This window comes from Syngnathoides biaculeatus, chromosome 10, assembly GCF_019802595.1.
Source record: "Syngnathoides biaculeatus isolate LvHL_M chromosome 10, ASM1980259v1, whole genome shotgun sequence".
NCBI classification, from domain to species: domain Eukaryota; kingdom Metazoa; phylum Chordata; class Actinopteri; order Syngnathiformes; family Syngnathidae; genus Syngnathoides; species Syngnathoides biaculeatus.
The window spans coordinates 9,551,705-9,573,964 of NC_084649.1; the positions used below are offsets into that span (position 1 = coordinate 9,551,705).

The following is a 22,260-nucleotide window of genomic DNA, read 5'->3' on the forward strand; positions in this document are numbered from 1 at the left end:
CTCGTCTTGGTGGTCATAAATTTGCAAAGCTCCTGAGGTGATATGATTATGTTTGGCTTTTGTTCCTGGCAGCTCAACCTTCTTACATCTTGGACATGATTTCGCTTTGTCTGCCATTAATTTATCCTTAACTGCAAGCATGTTTCTGTCACTATTGGTGTACAGTAAAACTATCTTTAATTAGCTCATTTTTTTTCTGGTGGAAACATAGAGTGCTATAGTAAATATGTGAAATCATAAGTTGCCAGTCATTTTGAATTGTAGTGCCGTGTTGGTCATTATTCCAGTAGTTATTGTAGCCACTGTATTTCCCTCTCAGATGTGAGGACAGGTGATAAAGTCTGGCATTGAAACTAAAGGCATGATCATGTAGAGATGGTAACCAATAGTTATTCTATAATGAATTGTATGGCCAGCACAGCGATTGACAGACATCTCCCCCCCCACCCCCACCCTCCCTGACATTAATGAATACTAAATTTCTAGCCACTGGGCAACTCTGCTGTATAAATAAACAAAATTTGCCAGTTCATGTAGGTATTTTACCCCCTCTCTTTACCGCGGAGATTCTTCAAAAATGTTTGCATTTCAAATCAACATTAATAGTTGATTAGCCTGAAATGAGGTCTCCTGTGTGTCAGCGTGTCCCCTCATGTGGGAATGCGTTTTATTTATGGCGTACCGTGCAGCACAAGCTCGCCCACTGCAGGGATCAAACAGCTGGCTGCATCTGTGTGTGTGAGCTCCCTCCATGTTTTAGCCTGAGTGTGCACTGTTAGAGCTCTGCTCTGCTGTGGGACTGAAGGGGCCAGATGAGTAACTAGTCCAATTAATTACAATGTAAGCTTGTAAATGCACAACAACGGCATTCAAGTCATCCGTTTATATCGTGAAGTGTTGGTCGTAGTGCAGGAGGATTGCATAGTATGATTACTGTTTCTGGGAAATGGATGCAATCAATGCATTATTGTGTTCCTAAGCATCACTTATTGCACTTATTGACTGTTTGCAGAGCAAGTTTGAGTTCATCATCTTCCAGCTTTGTAGAGTTTATACGCCTGTCTGGTTATTCCAGTTTAGGGCCAATAAATCTGCCTATGATTCGTCAACTCAATAACTGCCAGTCAAAGCTGGCCAACACACTGTGCTACAGTAAACATTTTAACACTGCACAGATATGACATTTTGTGTTCAATTACCATTATATATGAATTTGTTGCAGAAAGTTGACACATTGTGGCAACTATTTCCTGCTACAAAAGTTGGAAGTGAATAATTTGTGCAGAACAGTTGAGCAGTTATGTTTATGGCAACAACATATATAAAATCAGAGGACTGTGAATATGTTCCATCCTTTGCAGGCCAGGGAAAATAAAAGGCTCCTACAGAATTGTTTCTGCTTGTGAAATTATGAAATCAATATGCTTTCCACTTTGTAAGTTAAATGTACAAAATGCTTTTAAAAAAACAAACTATATTTGACACGCTAACTGCAAATGTTTTGCTTGTTTGCCTTGCACCGCTCTCATATCTCTTAGGCTCTATCGTTAACCACCGCCAACAACACTGATGCATACACTCCCCCTCCACGCCTTTGAATCAAACTGCCATCTTAGTCGGCTACCAGCCGTGGTCGATACCTTGTTACCACCGAGAAATCAATTATCTCGACCAAGCAGCAGGCGTCGGCAGCAGTAATGAAAGAATGTTCCTTCTTTCCAGACAATGACCATGGTCATTAAATATGAATTTATCATTGGCTGATGAGATTTATTGGGGCCTGAGTTCACGCTCTCTGGCTACATGTGTAAACTATGAGTAACTAAGGGAAACAGATTGTCATGATAATGATAATGTTGTGTGCCTGAAATGGCACCGAATTGATTAGGTGAGTAAAATGATCCAGTTCTTTCAGTATTAGAACAATGTGTTGCTACTTTTTTTTTTTTTGAGCCAATCAGTTCTCCAATATTTTTCCTCACTTTCTTACCATACTATATCAGTTGGGGAGAGACTCGGTGCATCATTCAAAATTCAGCATTAGCTTGGGAAATGTGGAATACATCCATCCATTTTCTACACTGTCTTGTCCTCATTAAGTTCTCTGCCTGGGTGAGCTTGAATCTAATTTTTGGAAAATGGGACTCAGCTGGAGTACCTCAAGAAAAGTAGTAAATGCACAGGGAAAACATTCAAATTCCACACGAAAAGGCCAAAGCTGAGATTTGAACCCTAAACCTCCAAATTGTGAAGCTGATTTGCTCACCCTTAGCCTCAACTTGCTGCCTTTGAAGGCACACTATTTAATAATTTTAATTGGTTCTTAAAAAAAAAAATATTGGCCTGTTAAAAATATGTGTAACTAGCCACCTGGTATATTAACTGTTATGTTGAACTATTTTTTTTTTTCATTTTTTGGATGAAGAAATTAATCTATTTAGACCTGGAAGCACATAAACCATTTTTTGCCAACAGTTTAATAACGTCCTTATTTAATGTGGACACAGTAGCTGATAAATAATTGATTCCAGAGGTTTACAATTTAGGGACCCTTTATTTTTCCACAATGTGAGGTTCAAATCAATCTGTATTTTTTCAATAGTTCTTATACAATGATATGCATCTTATAGTTAAAATCAATTCCCTTTAACCACTCTTCCATACTTGCATACATGCATAACATGCGCGCACAGTTAAAAATGAGAAAATAAAATATTAAATACTAGACTTTACACCGAGTTAATCGGCTAGTCAATACTTGGCATTGATATTAGCTACTCTCGTCCCTTCCTCACAGGGTGGAGCGCTATGAACGTAATATACAGTAGGTAATCCGACTCTTAAGTGACATTGTAATCATGTGCGGAACTGTTGGTCCGGCTTTTTTCTTTTTGTTCTGTTCTCTGTCATTCCCCTCTCAAACCTGGTTCTGTCGGACTGCATTTTCCGATATATCCAACAAATAACTAAATGATTATGTAAAACACCCATTGTTCTGCCCTGCAAGATGTCATGATTTCTGTTCTGCATATTTTATCATTTTCACATGTTAATCAGTAAGACGCCCCATAGCTCAGTGGTCAGAGCGTTGGTTTGGTAAACCATGCGTCTTGAGTTCGTATCCCACTGGGGCCTCCACTACCCGAGAGGGGTTAAAAACTGTCCCACACAAATATGAGCGTTTCACTGTGGCGACCCCTAACAGAACGGGCTGAAAGAAACTTACTAATCAGTCACACTTGTACACAGCCTTGTTAGTTTTAGTGTAATTTCTCATTCATTCATGCTTAGTACACTTACAGAGAAGATCAAACTTTCCCTTGTGTAAACAAAGCCAACGCACATGTAGTTCATCATCATGTTGTCCATCATTTCGTGTATGCTAGCCTTCAGAAAGCATTGGCTGTAAGTTTGTTGTGATGCACTAGCCCAATCTTTGTTTATGTTGGTGCATGTTGTATGGGAATGCAAATGTGTTCATTTTGGTTTCGTGCATATCCTAGCTAATTAGCTACTCTCTGCTCACTGGCTGGCTGTTTAGCTATGCATAGGTTTCCGATTACGTCACCACAGTCCCAGGATTCCCTTATTCTACGACGCCATAACTCTTAGACCAATCGGATAAATTAACGATGGAAAAAAAACTTCACGCTTCACCTATCGCCTGTGTTCTCTGACCGCTATGACACACAAGATGGCAGCCGTCGCAGGGCATGATGGGTAATTTGGAAACCTACGTGACATCACCATTTCCACAGCGCCATATTGCCGGTCAAAAAGAGCTGCTCGACAGTGTGTGGGACATTGAACCAAAGCAGAATATTCACAATGCCTGAGACTTGTTGTGCTGTTGGTTGTCACAACAGATGAGACAGATATTCAAAGAGGTCATTCTATGGAAAACCAGCTGAAAAGACCAGAAAAGATATGGATTTCGGGAATTAAATGTGATGGATGGTGCCCAACCAAATACACACGACTGTGTAGCAATTATTTTATTTCAGGTAGGAATTATTCTTCTCAATCTCAAGTTCCCAAGAAGTATTTATAATGCAAAGTTGGCTCATTTGAGAACAATGTGTTTTAAAAAAAAAAAAAAAAAAATGATAGGGTCTCCAACATACATGGAAGCGTGTTGTGGCCACATGTTAAACTTCGGTTAATTTCTCCCCTACAGATGTGTTTTTTTTTTTAATATGCATTGTTGTCAAATGAGTCCAATGGGTATTTAAAAAAAGAAAATAAATCATCTGTCGCAGAGAGGTTTAGTAGGTTAACGTGTGGCCGCAACACGCTTCCATCTATGGGGGCTGAAGCCTATCCCAGCGGTTTCTTTTCTCTTTTTAAAATACACATTGGGCTCATTTGAGAACAATGCATATTTAAAAAAAAAAAAAAGTCTGTCATGGAGAAGTTTACTGAAGTTCCGTTGAACACAACTCCGTCGTGTTTTTTTTTCCAAATCATAATCAATGAATGCGAGTTTGTGTAAAACCTTTAAATATTGGTATATTGAAAAAATCTGAGTGGCTCCATCACTATGTGTGATTTATTTTTGATTGAGAACAGATCCAGCAACGAAGTATTTGTATGCGTCCAGACTTTTCTACGCTTTTCAAACTCTTCGTGTAAATATCAACAACTTACTCACCAGATACATCCAGTTGTCCCAAGACGAGCCAAAGCAGGTTAACAGTCCAATTTCTTATTGGCAAAAACATCAACTTCGGCATTAAATATGCGTCCTTTAAGCCAAGTGTCTCTCATTTTTCCATGTATGTTCATTTATTATCACCTTCTAAATGTTTAACGGTATCGGACAAAACGCTGGGCGTCGTGCTATAAGACGTATTTTGACGTCATCTCCAACCGACTTAGCATTGAACAATGCTCTGTTTGACCAGCAATATGGCCAGTCACGTGATTTCGGTGACGTACAGTGAAGAAAATATGTTTTTGAACATTGCAAGTTCTCCCACTTAGAAATCATGGAGGGGTCTGAAATTTTCATCGTAGGTGCATGACCACTGTGAGAGATAATCTAAAAAGAAAAATCCAGAAATCACAATGTTTGACTTTTATTTGCTATTTATTTGTGTGATACAGCTGCAAATAATTATTTGAACACCTGTGTATCAGCTTGAATTCTGACTCTCAAAGTCCTGTTAGTCTGCCTTTAAAAGTCCACCTCCACTCCATGTATTATCCTGAATCAGATGCACCTGTGTGAGGTTGTTAGCTGCATAAAGACACCTGTCTACCCCATACAATCAGTAAGACTCAAACGTGTAACATGGCCAAGACCAAACAGCTGTCCAAAGACACCAGAGACAAGATTGTACAACTCCACACGGCTGGAAAAGGTTACGAAGAAATTGCCAAGCAGCTTGGTGAAAAAACGTCCATTGTTGGAGCAATCATTAAGAAATGGAAGAAGGTAAACATGATGGTCAATCTCAATCGGAACAGAGCCGCACGCAAGATATCACCTCGTGGTGTCTCAATGATCCTTCGGAAGGTGAGGAATCAGCCCAGTACTACACAACAGGACTCACTTAATGAGCTGAAAAGAGCTGGGACCACCGTTTTCAAGGTGACTGTTGGTAATACACTAAGGCGTCATGGTTTGACATCATGCATGGCACGGAAGGTTTCCCTGTTTAAACCAGCACATGTCAAGCCCCTTCTTAAGTTTGCCAATGACCATTTGGATGATATAGAGGAGTCATGGGAGAAGGTTTTGTGGTCAGATGAGACCAGAATGGAACTTGTTGGTCATAATTCCATGAACCGTGTTTGGAGGAACACCAATGATGAGTTCCATCCCAAGAACACCATCCCTACTGTAAAGCATGGGGGTGACAGCATCATGCTTTGGGGGTGTTTTTCTGCACATCGGACAGGACGACTGCACCATATTAAGGAGAGGAGCCACGTACTGTGAGATTTGGGGGAACGACCTTTTTTCCTCAGTCAGAGCATTGAAGATGGGCCGTGGCTGGGTCTTTCAACATGACAATGACCCGAAGCACACAGCCAGGAAAACCAAGGAGTGGCTCGATAAGAAGCATATCAAGGTTCTGGCGTGGCCTAGCCAGTCTCCAGATCTAAACCCAACAGAAAATCTTTGGAGGGAACTGAAACTGTGTTTCTCTGTGAGAGCCCAGAAACCTGTCTGATCGAGAGAAGATCTGTGTGGAGGAGTGGGCCAAAATCCCTCCTGCAGTGTGTGCAAACCTGGTGAACAACTACATGAAACGTTTGACCTCCATAATTTCAAACAAAGGCGACTGTACCAAATATTAAGATTGGTTTTCTTAGGTGTTCAAATACTTATTTGCAGCGTTATCACACAAAAAAATCATACATTGTGATTTCTGGATTTTTCTTTTTGGATGATCTCTCTCACAGTGGACACGCACTTATGATGAAAATTTCAGACCCCTCCATGATTTCTAAGTGAGAGAACTTCCAATATAGCAGTGTGTTCATATACTTATTTTTTTTCACTGTAGGTGCATGAGCTCTATTGTAATACCTGTTCATAAGTGGATAGGATTTTCAATTGGTCAACACTGTTAGTTTAGGTTGGTATTTTCATACATTTAATTGATGTACAGTACAGGCTTAATTGAAGACTCACCAAGTGCTGTATATTTTTTCTCACTGTTTTACAGTTTCATTCTACTTTAATTGTTCAATAAAGGAGCTTTAGAACGCTCATCTCCTGGCTCTAGAACACAGTTTGACCGGCTGTTAATTCTGCGTTTTACACTGAGCACATTAACACGTAGAAAGAACAGTACACCCATGCTGCATGAAAAAACTTCTTGATGCAAGGAGTTGAATAGGAGAGCTTAAAGCCCAAGTGTCATCCCTATAAACATTCTAAAATAGATATTGTAATGAAAAATAAACATAACATTATTCACTTCAATGTCTATACGAAAAAATAAATGTGAGCGGAGAGTGCGTCATCCATGCGCAAAGTTGCAGAAGTGTCATTCTACGATATCCAAGTGGTCGCCATATTGGCTACATCCTCCGTCCGTGAGTTCACCCGGACATTCGCCAATGAAAACACGCGGTGTACCCTAACTATGGGAGACAAACGCGCCACTTTTGACACGGAAGCTCTTTTCGAAAAGGAGAACACCACACAACCGAGTGAAGTTACCGGGGCAATATTACACTATTGTTTCGAGCCATATTCCGATGATATGCGATCACAGCCAAACCGCATCCCCGTCCGATCCACTTCCGCACCAGAGATGAGCCATCGTGGCTCATCGCAGCCGCCCAGTGTGGCTTATGACTGAGCCGAGCCGTGCTGCTTTAGGGGTTGTTCATAGACGCCGCAGTACACGATTGCTGAGTGAGGCATTCTCGACTGGGTTCTTCAGAGTCGCCCCCATCTGCAAAGCCCGACGCGCAGCCTTCGCAAAAGCCGTGACCGCCAAGCGCGGCGCCTCAGCCGGGATGGCTGATTTTCGTCGCCGTGGTGGCCTACAATGGAGCCGAGCCGTGCTGGTTTAGGAGGTTCTTCATAGCCGCCACACTACGCGATGAACATCACCGTCGAGCCGGGGCGCTTTACTCCGCGCACACGGCTGAGTGAGGCATTCTTGGCAGGGTTCTTCAGAACCGCCGCCGTCCGCGAACCCGAAGCTCAGCGATGCAACGGCCTGACGCCATCCGACACGCACATCGACATATTTCGTACGCAGATCTTTTGTTACGTTATGAGAGACCGATTTTTGGTTAACACAAAGGAACAACGAGCTACCTTCCCGGAGGTAAAACTAATGGAAACAAACGAGTCCACTAAGGGACGCCTCTGTCCTCTACGTCACTTCCTGCTTCTTCTCGAAAACAAAGCCCTCGAGAGGATTTTCATCGTGGGAATTACAAAAAGCTGTCTACGTCAAAATCATGTTTTGTGGTGAACAAAACGCATGGGCCCATATTGCCTGCCGTTTTTTCATTAATAACATACTAAAAATCATCAATTTCATGACAATAGCCGTTTAAAGAATATTGGGAGGGACAAGCATATTAACCCTAAACACAAGCTACTCCTTTGATTGTTTAATTGAAATGTAAAAATTGCTCTCTGCAGAATACGTCATCATGCCATTGCACATCAAAAAATGTCTCCCATCTTTTTATAACAACATCAAAGCAAAAATTACCGGCTTGTGCGGGGGAATTAATGGACAATGAAGTACAAAAACTAATTATTTATTTATTTTTACATCCATTCAGCTGCGCCGCAAAGTGAGTGACACTTACATGAAATGCCACCGCTGCGTTCGTGGGCAGAGCAGGCTTTTAAATGTGATGTTTGGGCGCCGTTCCTTCAGGTGACAGGAGAGATGGCAGTGATGCCAGGAATGGCTGACGGCTACGCGGGCACGGCAGCCTTTCCCGGGCCGAGGCCATTTGGGTTTTTAATGAGCGCCTCTGATGACTTGTCTGTTGCCTACTGATAGAAGAGGGGGAAAGAAAACTCATAGCACACCCATTACCACAGTCTGGGAGAAAGTAAAGCGCACAAATGAGGGCTTGCTCTTAAAGCAGCAATAAATTCCATTTTAATGGGGCACTACCATCTCTAGCAGGTACTCAGCTGTCTGTTGTTTGATGCCAAATTGTGCAGAATAAACAGATTTGCTTTGTAGCTGCTGCATGCGTGCGTTTTCTCACTCTACACCGTATCGCTAGTCATTGCTCTTACATAAGAAATTGATGAATTGTCACAAAAATGACAAGTGTCCTCATTTTTTTATTTTACTTTTTCCCTCTCAGTGCTCATATCAAGATGTCATTCAAACCCCAGCATTTGATTTTAAAGGGAAATGCAAGCAAGGTTGCAATCAAGACAACCCCATCCCACAGCTTTCCCTTTTGTTTTGCAACTGATGAAACTGATCATCCTGAGTAATTTTAGCACAGACAAGCCATCACCCACTCAAATGGATCTGCATATCACAAATGAGACGGGGGGAATCAAGTCAATTGCTAAAGTTTTCTCAGATCTGTAAAATTGCATGATTTTGATTTTCGATTTCGATTTGGGATAAATCCATACAACACAATTGATTTGTACGTGTGGTTTCTTGATGCAGTAATTTGAAATAAGAATCTGAGAAATGAGTCTGCCTCTGATGAGAAAATTGGAACATAAATGGCAAAGTGCCCCTTGTGTATACTGACATGTATTTCGCTCCTCAGCACGATCGTCATTACAGCACACTTAATATCCATTTGTCACTGGTTGTAATCATGCCATTTTTGGGGAAGTGGTTCTGTCCCGTATGGCTTTCATTACTTTGACTTTTCCGACCCCATCAAAGACATTTTTTTGGGGTGGTGGGAGGTGGGGCTCCTAACATCAATCAGCAACAAATCCAGTAACTTTTATGATTATTGGAGACTTCTGGAGACGGACTCCTTCCAGAGCAGATGTCTATCCCTCTGGTCCCAGACTGCTATGGTCTATTTCTATTCAAGCAATTTTCACGTCACATTTAAAACCTGTACAGTTAATAAACATTGTATGATGTCAACAGTTTGAGTCTGGAAATGATTATTTTAGTTATTGATTAAGCTATGAAAATTTATTTTGAAATGAAAACAAATTTGGAAATTGGGAAATGGACTGTGATGTGTACATGTTTTAAATGCTCGAGAATCTGAAACTAATTGATCCAATTATTACTTGGGCTTGTTTCGCTCCACATATCACAGAGTACTTGCACACCACTGATTTTTGTTTTTCTCTCTTCAATTTATTTATAGTCTTCACATACAAAGCCCTCACATGTGCATGCACATATAAACAAATGAAAATGGCTCTAAGAGTGCAGGTGGAGTTTTGCTTGTTCCTGCTTGCATGAGTGAATCTCAATCCTTGTGATTGAATATCAGTTTGTGCAGGCGTGCGTAATATGGAATAGAGTGTGAGCCACCATCTTTTCTATTAAGAAAACTTGTATCGTTTCAATTTATTATGCAGGGATAAACCCAGCCATAAGTAGCATTTTTATGGATTTGTATATGCTTCTATCTTAAACATCCTGTATCATATTTTCATGATACAAATTTTCTTTTTTTTCCATTGTCAATTTTAATGCGACAAACACATTACTGCCATTACCAATCACTGATGTCCGTTTAGCCTAGAGTTGAAGTCTGATGTAACAATCCACACAGCGTGTTCCACACCAAAAGGATTTCTCACACTTGGTGTAAATGAGGAGGCTTTTGTACTAACACACGTCTTTCGGCAGAAGACAACAACATAACACTCTGCCAAGAATCCCCTAGACCTTACACAACACATTTGCGGCACTGAATTGTCATATAATATGAGTGTATCTGCAGACAGATTTTGGCAATGTTATATACAATAACATTTCCCCCTCTTTAGTAGCAGTTTCAAGAACAGAAGTTAATTTTGTAATGTGCAACAAATTGGGTTATTTTTTTCAAAAGTGCATAATTTAATTACTCCCTATATCCCTATCCCTATATCTCAATGGTTATACCTGAATTCACCACAAAACATTCAAACTTCAGCTTCTGCCTCACCTCTGTTCCTTTTGGCGTTGGAATGATGGAGGATACCGGTGTTGTACTCCCACTTCAGACCAGCATTGGCAAACACCATGATTTCTTATAATCCAGTTTGGAAAGTACCTGATCACTTGGCTTTAGAGGAGGTAAGGGTCTGGCTCATTACATTAGTCAAAGGTGTCGACCTGTTGTACTTTTTCCTTTTTGTCTGTTTCCTTCACACCTGTCTTGCTGGGCCTTTTAGGGTTGAGGTTTTCTTTCCAAGTTGAGTGTCGTTCTGATTTTGCTCCCAGTCAGCAGCCCAACCAGTGTTTGAGGTTACGAGGTACTTTTGACGTTTGAATTCACAAAGATCCATAGCAACTCTACTCCAAGGTTGCTCCGGATGCACCCCCCCCCCACCCCACCCCATTAATTTCTTAACTGCACACCAGGCATGATGTCATAAGCACAGATGAACCTTGCTTATGCTTGATCGGGCCTTGATATGCCTTATAGATCTTCTAACATCCTTTCATTGATCTTGGCTCAGCAATCGTCCACCCCCTCAGGACAAGGCCGTCATGCACTGACGGTTCTGATTTCATTTCAACATACTGTACAGTGTGCTCTATATTTGTCAACATCTTTTAGCTATGTTTAGGCTATCCTGTCTGTATGAGATTTGGAACAGCAGTTTGGATTCACCACCTTCTGCTACGCCCGACTTTGTGTAGTTTACTTGCAAGGATTTCTTCCACCACGTTACTGCATCCAGTTGCTACAGGACTCCACGTGTTTTCATTTTCAGTCTTAATGCTGGCCAATGACTGTGTCTACAAAAAATCAGGGTTGTCCCGGTGGCATATTCAGCAAAAACGTTAAATCTCATGAGCGTCACTGTAAGACGCTGGCATGCTGTCCAGGCAGCAGTTGCTGATGAGGGCTACAAGTCGTTTGTGGTCATTTAGTTAGCATTAGTCAAAAGCTTCTTTCTCATTTTGCTTACTTAAGTCTTTTGTGTGGATTAAGACTATACAAGTAAACCCCCATTAACACGGTTAGGGCAGCACGATTCTAAACTGCTTTGCATGTCTGTAAAACAGTTTTGAGTTTGGGGTTCGAATCTCAGCTCTGTCTGTGTGGAGTTTGCAATTTCTCGCTGTGCAGATGTGGATTTTTCTACTGCTGTTCTGGCTTCCTTCTACATTCTAAAAACATGCATGTTAGCTTTTGTGAAACCGCTAAACTGTAGGCATGAAAGTGAGTGTGCTTGTCTATATATTGCCTGTGATTGACTGGTGATCGGTCCAGGATGTGCTCAGCCTCTAGTCTGCTGGGATAGGCTCCAGCTCACCTGGGATCCTAATGAGAAATACGCAGGATAGAAAATGGATGGATTCATGTAATCACATATTACCTTTTAAAAAGAAAGCGCATCAATGGCCATGCTGTAATTTCGCTATTTGCCGCTAGAAGACACTGTTGCACTCTGTATCCCATCCTGGCGTCACGAAGGAAGCAGCTTCTCCGCAAACCACATGGAGTCATTCCACCCATTTCCCCCCAGCGCTATCATTTATGTGGAAGTGGCAATGTCAGTATCCTTATCGTTAGTCCCAAATGAAATTTTAATTAGAAATGATAACATTTTCCGTTGACAGACTCGAGATATGACAGGTGTCAATATCTTTCCCTGAACTCCCCCAGAAGGAACTCTTGAAATTGGGTAGTTCAGAGTGCATAAATAGAGCCATTTCTGATTAGATAAATGTATGAATCTTGTTCGCCCTTCAATCCAAGCTGTCCAGAACTGTTTTGATATGTATAAATTATCCTTTATTGCACATTCCACAGTCATCACAGGGCTGACACTCAGCTGTCGTGCGATCATTATTTTAAATACACATTTCAAAATATTATGTCTCAAAATATCAAAAATAGGTGATGAAAGTCTATATACAGAGACAGAAAACATTCTTATGTCAAACTCCGAAAGTTGTGTAAGATGTACATGATCCAAATCAAGCTGTGTGGTGGAAATATAAGAACTTAAATAGCCTTAAACTTCAAGAAACTCTTACACAGTCGCCCAGAGAGTTCCAAAACAGTGTAATACTTAAAAAAAACACAAAAGTTATGTACTGACAAAGTTGTTGTGTTCATGAGATGTGTAAATATTTCGTTGTAGCGTGGTTCATTGGTTCCAATATTGCAAGTTTACTCTGTTCTGTAATGGGATGTATTTCTCTGTTGTATACTGGGTGCAAAGCGACATACTGGGTGACACTTCTAACTCAGTGTCGAAATGTTCGAATCTCGGCTCATGCGTTCCTCTTCAGGCGCTGGCATAGTCTGGCTCACGTGGGTTTTCACTGGGTCCTCTGTCTTCCTCCCCATCACAGAAACATGAGGAAGACTAAATTGTCCAGACTGATCAAGTGTGTTGTCAAGTGAGTGAGAATGGTTGTTTGTCAAATGTGCCCAAAGATTGGCTGACTGAAGAGTGCACAACAACGGACAAACACATTTTTATAGATAGGCAGATAACAAACAGTTCACTGTTGATGTTATTTACACACTTGACTGGTGGAGCAACCAGTTCACAGGCCCGACTATTAGTATACAAGCCATTAAAGAGTCAATTTGCCATATGTCGCCTTTATAATAAATGAGTGGTTATGTTCAAATCAATGTGACATTTCTGTCAATAAAATGTAGTGGCGCAGGGTCCTAATCCAGCAATAGCGTGTGTGACTTCATCGTCTCCCTCATTTCATTCTTTGTGGGCTGCTTGGTTGTCAAAGACATGAGAGCGTCATATCCTCACTAAACTGGATTCTTTGTTTTAATGAAGCATCGTGACTGACACCTGTGTTCCTGCATCGCACCCTCATGTTATCCTCCTTCCCCAGCTGTTGCTTGTCAATCATGGTTTTACTTGTCTCAAAATAGAACCTCAGCTGTTTGGTGACCTGCCATGCAAACGACGAATAAATTATTTTTCTTTCTTTTAGGTTAATCACTTTGACACCGAGAAATTGTGTTGAAGACTTAGAAGGGTGGGGGAGGGGGGTTGTGGTGGCTGTAATTAGGCATTTTGCATTATTCTGGTTATTTAAAAAATCATTGAGCTTAAACTTCAATATGTAGCACATAAATTCATCAGCGTACCTTTTCAACATGCAGCTTTAATAATGCGCTTTTTATCGCAGGGGTGGGAAGAGGAAAAGTGCACTGAAAAGTTTCATACCACAACAATACAGGCAATTAAGTTCACTCATATCTATTGTAACTGTTTCTTTTTCTGTCAGCTGCATTGTAATTTTCTTAGGTGTATTGTAGGGGTGGGGGTGGAGGGTGGGAAGAATGTCAGTTTCTTTTGTGCTTCAACTGTTTCTGCTTCCAATATCTAAAGTGTGGGTGTGTCACTTACTCTGGCCATAATGGACTCCTTTTTTATATATATAGCTTACCGGTAATTAATGTGTATCTTTATACTTAAAGTGGAGGGACCAACCATTTCATGACCACGACCTTGATATTTATGCTTTGGATTTCTGCAAATGTTGCTGAAATCAGAATAGGTGCTAACATAAACTCTTGCTTGCTAGTGAAAACATTAGTAGAAACGACAGAGGTTATGGACTGATCTAATGATTTTGCATTTTCAAGTAGTGGAGCGCATTTGTCTTTTTTTAACGCTAAGTTAAAAAAAAATACATAAAAATCTCTTCACCCTAACATTGTTCTGCTTTGAAAGGGTGGTAAAATATACTACTTTGAAGGCACAACTTTGTGTTGTATCATTTTTAAGCATTGCATCACTGCGAGGGTTTCAGCACATGACACTCATGTTGCCCAAGAATAAGCAAACACAATGTAGTGCGTAACTCGCGTTCGGATTCCTTACTCAGTTCCCATGAGAACAGGACAACTCCAGACTGAGACAGACACTTGTGAATGAGGTGAGGCACGAGTGCAGTGTCTCAGAGCAAACAGAATTGGTGACAGATTTCCAACTGTGCTCCTGCGCAAACTCTGCCATTTGTCCAAATGTCTGTACTCAAGGCCAAAATAAATGCCTGCAGATGGCCAAGCATTTCAAGGAATGCAAAAGCCTTCCATCCATCCATTTTCTGTGCTGTTGATCCTCACTTGCTGGAGGGGCAGCCTATCCCAGCTGACTTTTGGTAAGAGGCTGTGGACTGTTCAATTACCCTAATAAGACAGAAAGCACCAGGAAGAACATGCAAACTCTGAAAGGCTGGATTTGACCCTCAAGCACAGAATTGTTCTCACTACATGACCACCTACTTTTTAAGGAATTATGATATACAGTAAAGTATAATAATAACACTGTAAACCCGTTAAACCAGACCCCACCATAACGGATATCAAATGAAACTGACCATCGGGACTGAACAGGGTCCGATGACTTTCCATTTGTCATCTAAACATCCGTTGACAGTCTTTTTGTTCCAGGATTGCCCACTGTTGTTTATTAGGTCATATTTATATAAATATATATATTCCGGTCAGTGACGTCAGTGAGTGAGTAGGTGCACAACCTACATCATCAAATCACGTCACTGGCCGGAAGTGTCGGTCAAACAAACCATTCTGCAATGCTAAGTCAGTTGGAGACGACACGAAAACAGCACGCCCAGAGTTTTGTCTGATATGGTTTTACATTTCTAAGGTGATAATGTGGAATCATATGTGAAAAAATGAGACTCTTGGCATGGAGGACCCATTTTTAATGCCGAAGTCGATGTTTCCGCCGATAAGAAATTGGACCGTTAACCAGCTTCCGCTTGTCTTGGACAACTGGATCTACACATGCATCTGGGTGAGTAAGTCGTCGAGCTTTACACAGAAGAGTTTGAAAGCGTATAAAAGTCTGGATGCATACAAATACTTCGTTGTTGGATCTGTTCTCAAGAATAAATCCCACATAGTGATGGAGTCACTCAGATTTTTTCAATACAAATACCAATATTTAAATAAATGACCCCTGGTTTTTCCACAAACTCCCATTCATTAACTATGATTGGGTGGGAAAAAAACGACAGGGATTTGTCTCCAACGTACATGGAAGTGTGTGGCGGCCACACGTTAAACTTTGGTAAGCTTCTCTGTGACAGACGTTTTTTTTTTTTTAAATATGCATTGTTTTCAAATGAGTCCAATGCGTATTTAAAACAAGAAAATTAACCGCAGGGATAGACTTCAGCCCCCGTACACGGAAGCGCGTTGTGACCACACGTTGAACTTCGGCAAACCTCTGTGTGACCGACGGTTTATTTTCTTTTTTTAAATACGCATTGGACTCATTTGAGAACAAAGCATATTAGAAAAAAAAAAGTCTGTCGGGGAGAGGTAACCGAAGATTAACGTGTGACTCCAACGTGCTTCGTGTACGTTGGTGATTCCCTGTCGTTTTTTGTTTTTTTTTTCAAACGCATTGTTCTCAAATGTGCCAACTTGGCATTATAAATACCTCTTGTGAATTTGAGATTGAGAATAATAATTCCTACCTGAAGTGAAGTGATCGCTACACAGTTGTGTGTATTTGATTGGGCACCATCCATCACGTTTAATTGCCAAAATCCATTGAAATTTTCTCATCTTTTCAGGTGGTATTCCATAGAATGATCTCTTTGAATATCTGTCTCGTCTGTTTTAACAACCAACGACACAAGAAGTCTCCAGCGTTAAGTATGTTCTGCTCCGGTTCAATGTCCCCCACACTGTCGAGCAGCTCTTGTTGACCGGCAATATGGCGCCGTGAAAATGGTGACCTCACGTGCACGAGCTCTATAGATGGATAGATAGATCAATAGAAAACCAATAGGCATAGTCCAAAATGCATGCCTTCCCTAACAATGTAGTGGCCATGTTGAATATAGGGAGGGCATTGAGGTGGCGGTCATGCCATGCATCGTTGTTCTGTAGAGCAAGTGCAGAGAGATAGAGAATCTTCTTGGTGGTGTTAACACTGAGAATAAAAAAAGAAGTGTGGAACATTCTGGGTCTTTTTTTTTTGCACAGTAACATTTTTGTCAAGCCATGCACTGCCTTATTGGACTACAGTTTGCGAAAGCGACTCGCCTATGATGAGTACTGTATGTCAAAAATGTCACCATGACCTAGCACACTGGCTAAAATGTGAAACTTTCTAACATTTTCAAGCTTTGTTTGAATATTTGTATATTGTTGCTTGGTACTGTGCTGGGCATTTTAGGCCACAACAAAAACAAAAAACAAACACCAAACAATTGTGTACTGTAGAGTAATATGGGTGCATAAATCCTGAAAAAATAAGACAGTCCACGCTTATGAGTGGCCCTCACTGGTCATGTGTCATTTTGCCACGAGACTGCATCGACCCGTTAACACTTCGCCAGTCAGCTGAGCAGCAACAATGGCGGCGCACAATATGTCCCTGGGTTGGAAATACAAAAAAAAGACTTTTACACAGTCAAAGGATATGGGCCCAAACAATTTACCATAATTTCCGTACCATAATTTTTTTTGTCACACTCTTTCAACCCTGCGGCTTATGCAATGATGCATGTCTCGAACCTCTGGTAGGCAGACCCAAATGCAGGACTTCAAGGCAGAGGCATAATGTTCAATTTGCTTTATTGCAGAAACTGGGTCATACACTGAATAGCAGTCCAACAAGGCAGGGGCACAGAAACCGTAGGCTAGGCGGGATCCAAAAGACATAAAACAAGGTCCGATGACTTTGGGGCAAATTTACAAACTCAACAGGACAGGATCAAACTAAAGGGTGACAAGGGTTACTCTAACTTACCCGTAGAAGCAGAGAGTCCCACAGGCAGAGAATGGAGCTTACTAAAGCAAGGCAACGAACTGGAAAATGCCAGTGACAAAAACTCCAAGTTAAATGCCTGTCTAATTACAGTCCAAATGTGAAACAGCTGTGACCAGTGACAGGTGTCACCACCCAGAGCAGTGGCCTGGCCACGCCCCTTTTGCCAGTGGGCAAGCCTTGCTCAAGACGGATCCCCCTCGCCCCTTAAGGTGCAGATCCCAGATGCGACAAAAGCAAAACACAGAACAAAAAACATGATCCGGGGAGGGTGGGTCCAGCCAAGCAAGTCAGGAGGTCGGCCAGGACAACAAGCACCAGGGTCCCCACGGGGCGATTCAGGTGGACGTCCTCAAGGAGGAACCCAAATGCAAGAAATGCATATGACGCAGCTTTCGAGTTAAAAACAATCAAGCTGGTTGGTAAAGAAGGAAATAGAGCTGCTGCACGTAAACTTGGCAAAAGTGAATCGATGGTGAGACGCTGGAAACGGCAGCGGTGAGAACTGGAGCACTGTAAAAGGACGTAAAAAGCTTTCAGAGGTAATAAAAGCAGGTGGCCATAACAGTGTTGCTGTAGTGTTACTGCCACGTCTCAGTGACTTTTATCAGTATGTTTTTTTTTTAACTGACCCTTTTAGCGCTGTCCTAGCGTGTTGCTGCCATGTCACAGGCACTGTTTAGAAAGAAAATTTAAGGTATATTATTAAAACTCTTTCTGTGTCCTGTCTTTGTTTGTAAATATCTCATATTACAACGTGGGCACATGCAGCGTACAGACAGCTGTGTACAAAATGTTTTTTCCTTTAGAAATGTACTGGGTGACGGTAGTGCAATGCAAAGAGTGTTTGCCGGCAGTGAAGGTGCTGTCAACGTCAAAACAGACGCTATCAAACCCAGTTGCAGTACGTAGCCTACAAATTTATGAAAGAAAAGAAAACATTTTATTTACATTTCATCACATTTTGTTATCAGTTTATTATTTGTTTGAAGAACAACTCCAATATGTGGCTAATTCCAAGATGATTATGATATAATGATTTATGGTTTTAAGAAGATTAAAATTGAAATGACAATTTTAATGAATTTCATTGAGTTACTTAGTTTAAGAAAGACATTTAATTTGTTACACTACTATTACATTTTCATTAGGGTAACTTTTAATTGCACTTGTAATTAAAGTAATATTACCAATATTCCCAATATCTGTATCTGTGTGCACCTTCTGATATTCCAGGTGTACATAATTTCTCCACGCTCACTTATAAACCTTCAAACAGTAAAAATCCCTACATTTCATAATTTGACTTTCTTTCATATGATGTGAACTTTTGAATTACTTTGAAATTATTTCAGTGTAGATGGCTGAGGTCAAAGATTTGGAAAAAGTCTGCATTCAGATCTTGTGAACATGCAATTTATTTCTTCTGCTCTTCCAGTCTCAGGAGAACTCACTTCTTCTTTACTCTTTCTCAGAAATGTCCAAGTATTGAATAGAAATATGACCATTTGTGGCCTCTGATGCCAGTGTAATTCTCAGCTGTGGACAGGAAAAACTTTCCCCATACACTTAATGAACAAAATGAGAAGTCTCTTTCGAATGGGTGCAGAGCAGACAAGGTCAGAGTTGAACATTGGCCTTTCAACAGCTAATTGGCTGATCTTGCAATTCCTTCCGTGATCTGCCATCATTAGAGCCTTCAACTTTATGTTTAGTTTTCTTCTGGTCGTGGCTTGTATAGCAGCTGATTGATCCTGATCCCATGCTTGTGTCATTATTGCCAATTTAAAACTACTCATTTTCAAACCTTTCATTTTGAACAAGTAATCCAATAAAACACAATAGATAAGAGGATTTACAGTATACATTATATTACTTTACATTATAATGCTATTCATATTCATAAAGTTCCTCAAAATTCAACATCTTCGGAAGTGGAATTTACTACTTGTCTTTGGAAAAAGACAAGGATTAAATTAAAAAGGGAGTGACCTTTACCATATCTGCCTCAGCCTTGGAAAAAAAAAAAAAACTCGGTCAGAGATCAGAACAAGATGAATCTGGGTTTATGTTGGGCTCCTTTCCGTCTTTGCTAAAGGGAAATTCTGAAGTGAACAAAAGGGGCAGAGCTAATCCTCCTGCAGTCAGGTTGCAGGGACAAGTTGCAAGATAAGACTGGGACATAGATAAGACCCGAGACCCCGGCAGCAGAATCACAAGCTGTAAAGGATGGGAGATCTATGGACTTGATAGAAAATGAAAGGTTCTGCAACTCTGGGGCCAAGCTTCGAGGAAAATTAATCACATCGCTGCCCCAGAACATCTTCCCCGGCAACTGATGACATCTTTGAATAGCAATTGTGACAAGGGGACAAAGGGTTGTATGTCAACAAAAAAGGGTTAAGTCGAAGCCAGATGTTGAACGTTACCTCAGCAGATCCTTCTTCATCTTTTATTTACACCACTTTCTCCCTTTGCCCTTCATAATCTTGACACTGTGTTATCCTCTGACATCATGGTTTGAATAAATGACGTAACAGCGATGTGACCTCTTCAATGCAGTGGGAAGTACCCACTGGTACCCATCAGCTGCTTCTGCAGTCATAAAGGTAAAAAAACGCCTCATTCACCATCTTCAGCTTGATGGATCCCTCACTACTAATGCCCACCAACGGGATTAGGGCATTGACGCCATGACAGTCACCAACCATTGGTCCCCGGCTTTAATGGAGTACTGAAACCCTATTTTGTTTTTTTTTTCAAGAAACCATTATATGTGCCAGGACTAGTCAAAACGCAATATTCTGATTGGTGAAAAGGAATTAGACAACAGAATTAATCAATGTAAGGGGGCATTCTCTCTAGAACAGAAAAACAGCCGAAGTACAGGAAGCTCTGCGCCTGCTGATACAGCAAGTTATCGAACTGTGTCAGCTGATAGATTTTGAAAGAGATGGATTGTACTTACTGTAATTTTATTGAATACGTACATTCGCTTATCGTTGAAGAAAATTTGCTATCTGTACGCTTTTCATAGTAGGAATTGGTCAGCCTTTGTCACATTATCCATATCACAATGGAGAAATGTAAAAGCAGGTCTAAACAACAAAGCCATTGGAAGCCCACTTTTAGGGATTGCTCCACAAAGGTACCTGGTGACATGTATTTACAGTAAGCATGACAATGAAGTTCCATTCTCTTCAAGTATAAAACGAGCTGACTCCTCCCTCTCAAATGAATCCCCTCCACGTTTCTTCATAAGGCTTCCTACAGTGTCCAATTAATATTGCATTTCTCTGGGATGTAAATCCACGCAGGCACAGGGAGAAGATGCAAACTCCACACAGGCAGGTAGGGATTTCAACCCTGGTCCTCAGAACTGTGAGGTCAAGACTCTAACAAGTTGTCACACCATGCCGCTACATTTCTAAATCATGAGATTACAATTCTTTGTTTAACCAAATAAGGCAGGTGAGAACAGTTTCTCATTTACAATGCAATTTAGGTTTCAGTATCTTGCCTAAAGTCTCTTCGACAGTGGTCAGTTGGAGCTGGGATTCGAACCAATCCTCCAGTCAGTGGACGGCGCATTCTCCTGACTGAGCCACTGCCACCCCAAGATTGGACAAGCCCCACCAGATGGTGCACTTTTCTAACTTCCTGATAGATTTTATATTTGATACAGAGTATTACTTTATATATATGGCCCACTGCTTCATTAGCATATCTTTTCCATTTTGGGCTTTGACTTCTTTCTCCTAAAAGATAACCCTAGAACTAAGTGACATAAGAAGGCGACAAAAAATATTGAATGACAGTTTTGAATAAATCAGTTGCAAAGTTTTATATTGAAGCTGAACCATGAATGATATTGAGAGAGCTAGAGAAAACTGCAGTTTAACTGTTATTTTAGTGCGTGGTATCCTACCAATCTTTTCTTTATGGAAGGGCCACTGCTTCAGTATGCAGTGAGAAGTCAGTACTCAAGCAAAAATACAATAAGTGCTGTGCCAGAATACCATCGGATGTGACCCCCAGCATGTTTATCAATAAGCTGCCACAGAGAGGAGTGTGATATTAGGTCGTTATTCTATAACAGTCACTGTTCACACTTGCCTTGATATGCACCTTGCTCAAAGTGTCTCGTGTTCTCACTCTGTAGACAGCTCGCTTCTACTTTTAGTAGTGTTCACAGTGCTCCCAGAGGGGCTTATTAGAAGGAATGGTTGGGCTTCCAACCTTTTCAGCGCACTACCTTACTGTCTATACAGCACAACAACCAGTAGAGAAATGGCAGAGATCCACAATTATCAGGCTCTTGTTGGCTCACTTGCACACTGCGGTGACTCTGCAGCAGATTCAATGTTGTATACAAAGGCTGTAATTAAAAAAAAAAGTTTCTAAGTGTTAAGTCCTGATTTGACGATGTACTCTGTGAGTCTAAGGAACTAACTAGTCTTGAATGGTGTCGTTAGCCGTGAGTTAAAGCAGAATTGTATAAACACTTACAGTATCGATTAATGGTTGCATTTCTAGTTCAGTTATGAGACAACAAACAGGTTTGGCACTCGGTCATGAAACCTCGGCCATTTTTTTAAACACTGTAAAGAGCCACACGTGTGTGTAGTTAGCTACAGCATTACATGGTTACGTGGCAGAAACTTTAGCCATAATTAGCCAATCCTCGCCACTGGGAAGCTGATAAGATTTTAGGATGTTTATTAAAACCACCTAGTCATCGATCAGGAGTGGGGTTTAAAGATTTGGGAAAAAAAACTCTTAATTGTGAGGTTTTGTTCGTTTGGTGTTTTGAACAAATGTTGAAATTGTGATTAATGCATGTTTTGGGGATGTGGGAGGAA

General features: G+C 40.9%; 1 long non-coding RNA gene across 1 annotated transcript; it reads right to left on the reverse strand.

Moving 5' to 3' along the window:
- Window positions 1-16,719: 16,719 nt before the first annotated feature.
- LOC133506922 (uncharacterized) lies at window positions 16,720-17,432 on the reverse strand. Its single transcript, XR_009796641.1, has 3 exons — window positions 17,381-17,432; window positions 17,084-17,270; window positions 16,720-17,005 (listed from the first exon to the last, which is right to left on the reverse strand). It is a non-coding gene; the product is annotated as an uncharacterized LOC133506922 (long non-coding RNA).
- Between the last annotated feature and the right edge of the window lie 4,828 nt (window positions 17,433-22,260).